General features: G+C 39.0%; 1 long non-coding RNA gene across 7 annotated transcripts; it reads right to left on the bottom strand.

Moving 5' to 3' along the window:
* Positions 1 to 3404: 3404 nt before the first annotated feature.
* LOC112652688 (uncharacterized) lies at positions 3405 to 6306 on the bottom strand. Of its 7 annotated transcripts, XR_003131637.3 has the most exons (5): positions 6154 to 6306; positions 5986 to 6057; positions 4796 to 5851; positions 4182 to 4369; positions 3596 to 3928 (listed from the first exon to the last, which is right to left on the bottom strand). It is a non-coding gene; the product is annotated as an uncharacterized LOC112652688 (long non-coding RNA). The 7 variants fall into 7 exon arrangements; XR_003131636.3 differs by having other exon boundaries at positions 3405 to 4369; XR_003131638.3 differs by having other exon boundaries at positions 3405 to 4369; positions 4837 to 5851.
* Between the last annotated feature and the right edge of the window lie 4785 nt (positions 6307 to 11091).

Genomic DNA, 11091 nt, shown 5'->3' with positions numbered 1-11091 from the left:
AGATCACCCTAACTGCTGCCTTGCCCTGGGTCCCTCCAATCTTACCTGACTTACTCAGTCCCTGACCCACCATCACCTTCCATTAACGGTATCATGTACTTATTATCTCCAAGGACTGTACTCTTTCTTCTTCCCATAGATTAAAGGGTTGGCAGGGAGTAGCCACCTTTCTCTCTACCATTTATATGTCCTACACATTTAGCGAAGTGCCTGACATCGTAAGATTCAACGTTTGCTAGCAACAAGCAAAACTGATTCCCATTTGTTGTATGTAATACACTCTTTATCTTGTAACTCTTAGAGTTTTATGTTTATCCCTAAGATATTGAACTTTCATTACAATACCTAAATATTGTTGCTGGAATTTTCATGTATTATTTTATTGATGTTGCTGTAGCTATTGTGTGTAGTAGTATATAATTCTGAAGACTCCTCCATTTATTATGTAAAACTTGAGACCTTTATTTTTTTATAGGTTGCCTCCCTTCCATACTATTTTTTTCTTTTAAAATTTGAATTAAAAGTATTTTGATGCTTTGGGGTTGACTTTTTGCTGTAGTGTTTTCATAGTCCCCTTCCTTATTTCTTTTGGACTATACCATGATACAAGTGAACACGATTTGGTGTCTACTGTGTCATTTCTACTCCTCCTCTTAATGATTTGTGGCTGCTTTAGTCATTTTCATATTTATTTTTTAATTTCCCAGATCTCTGACTTTTTGTGTTTTATAACAGATGTTCATTTTACACATCTCATATCCTTTTACATTACATTTTAATTCTCTAAGAATTTTAATGATTTATTTATTGGAGAGAGAGGGAGAGAGAGTACATGCTCACAAGAAGGTGGTGGGGAAGGCAGAGGGAGAGAGAGTACATGCTCACAAGAAGGTGGTGGGGAAGGCAAGAGGGAGTACATGCTCACAAGAGGTGGTGGGGAAGGCATGTTATTTTGTTTTTCACCTTCAAGCAAACATCTCACTGAACAGAGTTCTAATGTAAGGCTTGATCTCACAACCCATGATAGTGAGCAGCTGAAACCAAGAGTCAGTCACTTAACTGAATGATCCACCCATCGCCCCTTTCTAAGAGTTTTAAATATAGGAGTTTTACAATTTTCTTTGTAAATATTATCTCTTTTTGCTGGTATTAACCATTTTCTATTTGTTTATATTTAGAAGTAGAACTTCCTTGGATGAATGCTAATTATTCATTGATTTTATATCATTTTTGGTGGGTGGGAGAAATTTCTTCTGCATCAGTTCTGGATTATTTGTGCCTCCTTCCAAGGCGTCAAATAGAACTACATCCAATTCTATATTCATTGTAACCTTAAGTACAGAGTTTCAATTTTCTTATCTGTAACAGAAATATGTACCTACCAGTTTGTGAAATGGATTTAAATGATTTAAATGAGATAATATATGAACTTTCATATATAGTGAATAATATGTGATTAGTAAGTATTATTAGTAGACTGTGAAATTCTTGAGAACATATTCTGAATCCTGTTTCTTTTTATTCTCAGGAAGTACCTTAATAACGGTCATGCCATATATGAAGTTCCTATTTGTGGAGTGAGTAGATGATGGAGAGGAGGAAAAGTTGCATGTTATTTTGTTTTTCACATTTATTTAGGAGTGTCAGTCTTTCTAACTTCTTGAATTATGATTTTTTTTCCTGCTGTATTTTAAAGGATACTTAAATATCATAGTTGAAAGTATTGATAATTGGTTGTCAACTCCATGTATTAGAATCATGAAAAAAGACAGAAAAACTATTAAATTCTGGTCCTTGACAGTTTTTGATTTAGTTGCTTTCAGGTATATTTAGTTGATTGTATCTAATTCGAGTGGGCAACATTCTTTAAAATAATAAAAAAGATAGGATTAAAAAATTAAAACAAGGGCCACCTAGATGGCTCAGTAGTTGAGCATCTCCTTTTGACTCGGGTCATGATCCTGGGGTCCTGGGATTGAGTCCTGCATCAAGCTCCCATCGAGGAGCTTGCTTCTCCTTTTTGCCTATGTCTTTGCCTCTCTCTCTCTCTCTCTCTCTGTCTCTCAGCAATAAATAAAATCTTAAAAGAAATTAAAACAAGAAAAATACAAAAAGTCTACATATTGATTGTTAATACACATGACCAACATTTATCTGATTATTTCACAGATACATCAGCATAATTTGATCAATATTTAATAGGCTATAGAGCTTAGACTAATTAGATTTTATTTACAATAAGTATAACAAATATACAGCAGTTGTAATATAAAGTTGTTAAACTTACAAATATAAAGTTGTTAAAATGATGAGATAAGAAATACTATGTTAATTATATTGCAGATTTTAGATGGGAAAAATTGTTCTGAAGACGTTTAAATTGGCAATTTATTCTAAAATGTTACATATACCTGCATTTAGAACTTTAATCATTTGAATTTATAATTCTTTATAGTTATCTATTCAATTTTTTTACTTGAAACTTTGTTATTGGACAACTGATAATATAGTACTACAGGCACTATATTATGTGTACTGGTGGCCCGTACTTGAGACTGACACTCCTCTCATACACTTACATACTAAAAGTAATGATAAATGTTCCACACAATTGTAATCAGTCTTACTAATTTTAGGGTTCATGTTTTATCAGTTGTCAATTCTGATAATTATTTGAAAGATACCATAATAAAAGATATAATTATTTGAAGGAACAGAGAAATGATGACAAATTAATTTTCCCTTAATAATAGAAACATCTTATTCAGCGTATGAAATGAAGGGATTAAAGTGGGTTCATTGTTGGTGTGCAACACAGTACATAATTATATATTGTTTTTTATGATAGAGTAAATTTTGTACAATTCAGAAAAAGAGAACTCTGAGAGAATAATCTTACAGTTTCCGATGACATATTTGGATCTTAAATCTGGAGCCAAAAACCAACTAATTTGGGTAACTGGATAGCATTCTCAAAGTGTAAGAGAAAATGATATTTGGAGCAAAGTAAACCTGTGAAATCAGGGATAATTCTGTTTTAATCTAGTTGTATATTCAATTTAACAGATTCTCCTATCATGATTCTTCTATTATGAATCTATATGCCTATGTCTTCAAACAGACCTTAGGATCACCATGGATATAGTTCCACATTATTACACAGTATTTAAGAAATGCTCTCTGATTTCCTAGACTTGGGTGCTGGGATAGAATTCTTTTTTCTTTTTAAAGATTTTATTTATTTATTCATGGGGCGGGAGGGGTGGGGCACAGGCAGAGGGAGAAGCAGGCTCCATGCAGGGAGCCCGACGTGGGACTCGATCCCGGGTCTCCAGGATCACACTCTGGGCTGAAAGCAGCGCTAAACCACTGAGCCACCCAGGCTGCATCATAGAGAGAATTCTATGAAACTCCCCCCTTGGCTCTTTCCTTGTATAATTGCCCTTTACCTGTGGGTGGAGGTTATGAATATAACTAGATGTTACTCCATGATCATGTTACGTTCCACGGCAAAAGCAATTGTGCAGATGTGATAAACATGGTTAGTCGACTTTAAAATAGTGAGATTATTTGGGTTGCCCTAATCAAATCACAGAGTCCTTTTTTTTTTTTTTAAGATTTTATTTATTTATTCTTGAGAGAGAGAGAGAGACAGAGACACAGGCAGAGGGAGAAGGAGGCTCCACGCAGGGAGCCCAAAGTGGGAATCCATCCTGGATCTCCAGGATCACGCCCTGGGCTGAAGGCAGGTGCTAAATCACTGAGCCACCCGGGCTGCCCAGGGCCCTTTAAACACAGGGTTTTCTCTGGCTGGTGGCAGAATGAAAATCAGATCGTAGGTATGAGAAGTCTGCTCCACTGCTGCCCTTGAAGGTGGTGAGGGCTGTGTGAGAAGCCTCTAGGAGAGGAGAATGGCCTCTGCAGGCAGCTGGCAAAACAAAATGGGTACTGTGGATTTATAGCCACAAAAAACTGTATTTTCAACGATCTTACTAAGGGTGGAGGCAGACTGCTCTCCAGAGCCTCTAAGCAAGCGCCTGGCATCGCCAATACATAGGTTTTAACCTGACCGTAGGAGAACTCAGTCCCTCTGATCCCATCCCGACCGCACTGCGAGACCATAAACGGGTATCGTGTTTATCCTTTCAATATGTGATAACCAGTTATAGACCAATAGATACCTGATGCAGGTGTCAGTCCAGCGTCTGCCACCACTTGGATGCACAAATAGGGTCACTTAAGGAGGAGAATTCATGACGTCTCGCTAATATATTAGGCAAGAGGGAGGGGGGTGGAATGCAGAGAGGGGACATGCATATGGTGGAGATGCACAGCATAATGTCTGCAACACGATGCTAAATAAAAGGAGCTAAAGAGAAAAACAGGGACCTTTAGTTTGGATGAATCCTTTTTTACTCTTAAGAAGAAATTATTTTAAACTAATGAATCTTGAAACTTGTTTTAATGCCAAACATTTCCTCTTTTTAGCAGTTTATGTATATTTTGAGAGAGCCAGTGCACATGCATCAGGGCTGGGGACAGGGTGGGGAGAGAGTCTAGAGCAGGTTCTGCTCTGCAGGTGGCCGGGCAGGGGCTTTCACCTCAGACTCGACATCATGACCCGAGCTAAAAGCAAGCGGAGGTTTAACCAGCTGAGCTACTCAGGCTCCCCAACATGTCTGCCCCCCACCCTTATTATTATTATTATTTTTTTTTTTGGAAACGAAGCAGAGTTTAATGTATGTGAAGGAGTCACATGGAAATGAACTGTAATAGCCAGGAACAAAGAAAATACCCATTTTGCATATTTCCCGTCCTGCTCCAGAAGAGGCTCACCACTCACTCTTGGCTCTCATGGACCACCATCCTGCTGGAGGTGAAGTCGCGGGTCTTGGCGCGAAGCTTACGGACCGGAGATTCTGCAGTATCACAGTATCAGCACATTCTTCTGCCTCTTCCGGCTCATGCTGAGCTTTACCGGGCGGGGATTCGGTGAGGTGAGCGTTGGGTTGTTCACAAGCCTCCTCCGCCTGCCTCGGGTAGGACTTGACTTTCACTCGGAGTTTATCCACCAGGTCCTGCAACCTGGGCACGTTCTGTCCTCTCCACTCTGGTAGGTTAACGCCTTCAGCCGCCGCTCGTCTTTCCTCAGGCCCTTGACAGACTCTGTGCTCTTCTGCTCCCCTTCGAGCTCCAACTCCAGCTCCCGGATCCGCGTCTCTAGTTTCTGGATCTGCTTCTCCCCGCCCTTCAGGGCCCGCTGCTCAGCCTCGTCCAGACGATGCTGCAGGTCCTTCACGGTCCGGTCCAGGTGGGCGCTGGTGTCCTGCTCCTTCTTAGCTCCTCGGCCATGGCGGCCGCGTCTGCGATGACCTTTGCCTTGTCCTCCGCATCCCTCGCATCCCTGCCGGCGTCTTCAACCTCGCTCTGGAGCTGTGTCCAGTCGGCCTCCAGCCAACACTTCCTAGGCCATCGCTAAGCTCATCTACCGTGTGTCAACTTTGACCTCCCATTTAGCCCATCTAACGTGTGTCAACTTTGACCTCCCGTTTAACCCATCTAACGTGTGTCAACTTTGACCTCCCGTTTACCTCATCTAACGTGTGTCAACTTTGACCTCCCATTTAGCTCATCTAACGTGTGTCACTTTGACCTCCCATTTAGCCCATCTAACGTGTGTCAACTTTGACCTCCCGCTTAGCTCATCTAACGTGTGTCACTTTGACCTCCCGTTTAGCCCATCTACCGTGTGTCAACTTTGACCTCCCATTTACCTCATCTAACGTGTGTCAACTTTGACCTCCCGTTTAGCGTGGCGATCACAACTTGCTTCAAAATCTCCGAGGAGCCCCTGATTTGGAAAAGTGCACATGGTAATAATACACACAAATAAAACCCACATTAAGAAAAGAGAAAAAACAAACAAAAAAACAAAACAACAACAAAAAAAACAGAAGCACGCTTACACCTGCACAGTCAACTTACCTATGTCTTTGCTCCATTATTCGCGCCCTCCACTCATTTCGCGCTTTCTGCGGATCAACAGCTAACAGCTTGCTGGGGTGGTCAACGGTAAACGGCGGCATATTAAACATTTTACTTTTTATTTTTTTTTAATTTTTTTATATTAAACATTTTAAAGACTCTGGTTACCTATTATTTAAAACTGGCGGTCACCTCCCGGGTCTGACCTCGGGTGGCGGGTACTCGCCCCGGCTGGAGGCGAGATGCCTTCTGAGAGAAAAGGCACGACCGCAGCAAGGACATCGCTGATTGGCTACGGCTTGAAGCCTAGATGGTGGGCTGTGATTGGCCGCCCTCAAGTTCCGGGGGCGTGTCTTTGAGGCGCATGCGTGCAGGGTTGGTTTCTTTACGTCAGCCGCCGAGGTGCCTCAGGTAATGGTCCTGTTTCGTTACCTTGACGGCGGTGAGCGCGCTGAGGCGTGATTTAAGGCGGAGGAACCGAGGCGCTGAGAGCCTTGAGGACGTGAGGCCTGTGCACAGGTGAGGTGCGGGCGGCCCCTGGCGGTTGACCTTTCCAAGGCTTCGTCTCCTCACCTTAAGTTGGGTCTTGGATTGTTTTCCCGGGGCTGAGAGGCACCTACTGGGTTGGAACCGAGTTAAGTCGTTGTAGGCCGCCCAGCTGGGTTTACAGAATTGCTTGGTTTGGGGGAAAAATAAATAATAAATAAATAAATAAATAAATAAATAAATAAATAAATAAATAAATAAATATCATCACACATTTGGCCCGAGCAGGGAATTGCTTGGTTTGGGGGAAAAATAAATAAATAAATAAATAATAAATAAATAAATAAATAATAGATAAATAAATAAATAAATAAATAATAAATAAATATCATCACACATTTGGCCCGAGCAGGGAATTGCTTGGTTTGGGGGAAAAATAAATAAATAAATAAATAATAGATAAATAAATAAATAAATAAATAATAAATAAATATCATCACACATTTGGCCCGAGCAGGGACGTGTTGAGCGTGGTTGTGGAGGAGAAGCAAAGAAGGGCATTTTTTCCTCTGTGGTATGTTTGATATTGACCTCGGTGCCTAACAAAGTGTTGGTGCCTTCTAGGTTCCGGTCGGTCATCGAGGCGTTTTAAGGTACGAAGTAGGTGATGTAGTGATTACTATAAAATCACTCTAAAATCGGATGCTTCTACATCGATAGACACTTGATAACACGTATTTCAAATAATGAGATTCTACCTCTGTATATGAACATACACGCTCTGTGTCAAATTTGAAATGGCTTATCCCATTAAAATTCATATTTAAATACAGGAACACGTAAAACACAACAATAATTAAATAGTGACATAGCTTAGAGACCGCCTTTGGCTCTATTTTCACAAGTCCAGAAAAAAAATAAATAAATACTGCACGAGCTGCTTTTTCAGTACTAGTCTTAAAATATAGTACAGGGTGAAATAGTAATGAGAAAGACATTTTCAAGATGAAAAAAGTATTTTTTAGCTGACAGACATTGACAGTTTGTAACTGCAGTGTCTGTTTTTTTTTTTTTTTTTTTTTAAGAGTTTATTTTTTCTTGAGAGACGCAGAGAGAGGCAGAGACACAGGTAGAGGGAGAAGCAGGCTCCATGCAGGGAGCCCGACGCGGGACTCAGTCCCGGGGTCTCCAGGGTCACGCCCTGGGCCGAAGGCGCCGCTTAACCGCTGAGCTACCTGGGCTGCCCTGCAGTGCCTGCCTATTCTAACTTGGGAAAGAACACCCTGAAATGGTTGGCGTGATGGCGTCACGTGTATGTGCAGGTTTGGCACCATGCGGCCGCTCAACTAGAGGGGTTTCTGATCCTACCTAAAATCTTAGGTCGTATTTTATATTACATGATAGTAATAGATGTTGTAATCCACCTGACTTTTCTAATTATTGCATCTCAAGATAAAACACTCGTGATGTAGTAGTTTTGCTATATGTTGTCATAAATGCTGTTAATACAGAAATCGTTCTAGAGAAAATGTCTAATAGGCTACTTGATGTTTTTTCCTATTATAAGGCATTATGCTTTCCAGATTTGTGATTATGTACTCAGCATGTTTCATAAATGAATTTTGGTGAGCATTTGTGCCAAGTACTGAAGTTCTTCCAAAGCACTTTTTTTCCCCCCACATACAGTTTGGAAATCTCTTCATTATTGTTTTCAGTTGCTAAGCAACACCCCCCCTCTTTGCTTGTTGCCATGGTTGCTCATGAATCAGGGATGACACAAAGCCATCTGTTTGAACCAACATCCCAACGTTCTCTAAAGTATGACCCGCTCTGTTCATCTAGAGGCAAGATGGAGCAAGTTAAAAATGACTTAGGGTCTGGGTAGTTGTAGGGGTGAAACTCCTGGAAGGTAATTTTTGTCCTTGTTTGTTTGTTTGTTTGTTTGTTTGAAAAGTAATCATTTCTTAATAGAACATAAAATCAGTATGCTGCCAAAATGCTATATTCACAATAGATTGAAAGTACGCTCTGAAATAATAAAGAAGAAACAAACAGCAAAGCCAAACCAAACAAAATAGCTTCAGGTATTTTAAAGTATTGGTTTTATTTCCTTTAATTTACTGTGATGTTTACTGTCTATAAATGTACTTCCTAGAATAACATTTAAAGAACGTTTGAATATGGAACTAGGACAGCCAACTTGTTTAATCCCATGGAATCTTTGAGAGAGAAATGAACAAATTGTCACTAGGATTATCCTGAATAAAAATTGGAATTTGTCTTTGTTTTTATTTTCCCAAAGCAAAACTAATACTATTGCTTGGACTCCTAAGTAGGTGGTTTCGGAAGGTGCCTGGGGATATGGCTTCATAGAATTTGAAAGTTTTACCAAGTACCCTTTATAGATATATGAACATTTGTAAACAGAATGCTATTCTCAATTATTTGTTCAAAGTCTGTTAAACTAAGTAAAGAAACTAACCCTTCACTTATTTGGGATGTTAATAGTTTTGGAGTTTACCAGAGTATTTTTGAGCACTGTAAATGTAAACAATGCCCTTCATAATATTCTATTAACATATTGCCATAATTATGATACCTTTGTTTTTCAGTTTTGTCTTGTTACTTTTCATTTTAAAATCATTTCAGAAGCTCATTCTTAAAAACAGACTGTTAAAGTGAGGTCTGGTGATTCACCTTTGCATGACTCTCTTTTGAACACTTGGCAAAGTGGGTCAGAAACTCCACTGACTTGGCGCTTGGGGCTACACCTGAAAATGCCTTTCTTCCCTCTAAAAATATTGTAACGTTCAGAACCAAGCAATTTTTGGTTACTAATACCCAACTTGATTATACGAGCATTTTTGGGTGCTTGCAAGAGTAGTAATACTTGCTTTTACTTGGACTTCAAGTGGAGTGTGTCAGTTACTATGCTGCCTTATTAATCCTGAGACAAAAAGTTAAGGTCAGTATTACAATGTTAGAGTTGTATGATGCACAGATGTTTTTAACCTGGTACGCATTTATCAAGGATAAAGAAAGGCATGTATTTCAAGTGAATTAGATAACAACTAAATCTGTAGCATTAATCCTCTTAACACCTTATGACTTTCCTCATACTTTTTGTAATGCTTTCATGTACTAGTTCTCACAATTAAATTTCCTTAAGCACTTGCAAGTAAGGTAAAATAAAACACTATCTACTGTAAGATCATTTTGATTACACATAATGCTTTAATTAGATAAATTTCCAGTGTTTTAGTGAATATTTCAGATTAATGCTCTGGCCTTTTGAACTATATATTGTATTATTCATTATACAACACGCAATTCCAAATATCTTAAAAAATATTTTTTCTCTGGACTTGAAACCCATTTTAATGTGGGCTTTTCTGCTTGTAGAGGACAATGCAGAGTATGTACCTTTTCAGATTTAGAGATTGTGTTTTCCTCCGTGTTCTGTCACCATTTTGTGGTGAGTATATTATGTGTTTTGTTGACTCTTTATGTATACTTAAATGTTTATGTAAGCCTTTGCATCTTCAGTATAGCCTTTTTTTTTTTTTTTGAAAACTCATTACAGATGGGTTTTGGGTATTTTATATGCAAAAGGAATCTGTGGCTAAATATGTCGTTACCTTCATCCTTCAAATGAAAGTGTGCCTTTTTTTTTCTTAAGATTTTATTTATTTATTCATGAGAGACACAGAGCGAGAGAAGAGAAGCAGAGACACAGGCAGAGGGAGAAGTAGGTTCTATGCAGGGAGCCCGATTTGGGACTCGATCCTTGGTCTCCAGGTTCACGCCCTGGGCTGAAGACGGGTGCTAAACCGTGGAGCCACCCGGGCTGCCCCAAAAGTGTACCTAATGAAGAATATAATAATACATAGTATTTCTTCAAGTATTGAAATGAAATGTTTTGACATATGTGATCCCTATGAAATCATCACCAAAATCAGAATAATAAGCATATTCATTAGCTCCCCTAAGTTTCTTCAAACCTGTTGGTACTCCCTTTCTTTTACCTCTCCCTGGCCCAAACTGCTCCTTTGCCTAGCTAACCACTGTTTTCTGTCAATTATACATTAGTTTGCATTTCCTGTAATTTTATACTGAAGTTACAGAGAACATCCTCTTTTTGTTTGGCCTCCTTAACTCACCATAATTATTTTTGGACATTCCTCCATGTTTCCATGTGCATACTTCATTCATTTGTATTGTTGAGCAGCATTCCACTGTATACCACAGTTGTATTCATTGGCCTATGGATGAAGATTTGGGTTATTTTCAATGTGCGCTGTTACAAGCAAAATTTCTATGAACATTTATTTATAAGCCTTGTATGCACATATGCTTTTAAAAAAAAAAATAAATACCTAGGAGTGGGATGGCTATATTATATAGTAGTCCATGCTTAACTTCTTAGGAACATGACAAAATGTTTTCCAAAGTAGTTGTACTATTTTCATTTCTGTTTCCACCAGAATTATATAAGAGTTTTAGTTCTTATATATCCTCACCAGCTGTAGAATTGTCTTTTTAATTTTAATCATTTCAGTGACTTTGGAGGGGCTTTTTTTTTAATTTTATTTATTCATAGAGACACAGAGAGAGAGAGAG

This window comes from Canis lupus, chromosome 4 (assembly GCF_003254725.2).
Source record: "Canis lupus dingo isolate Sandy chromosome 4, ASM325472v2, whole genome shotgun sequence".
Lineage (NCBI taxonomy): Eukaryota > Metazoa > Chordata > Mammalia > Carnivora > Canidae > Canis > Canis lupus.
Note: the sequence above shows the minus strand (reverse complement) of the source record. Positions and strands in the feature narration are given on the sequence as shown.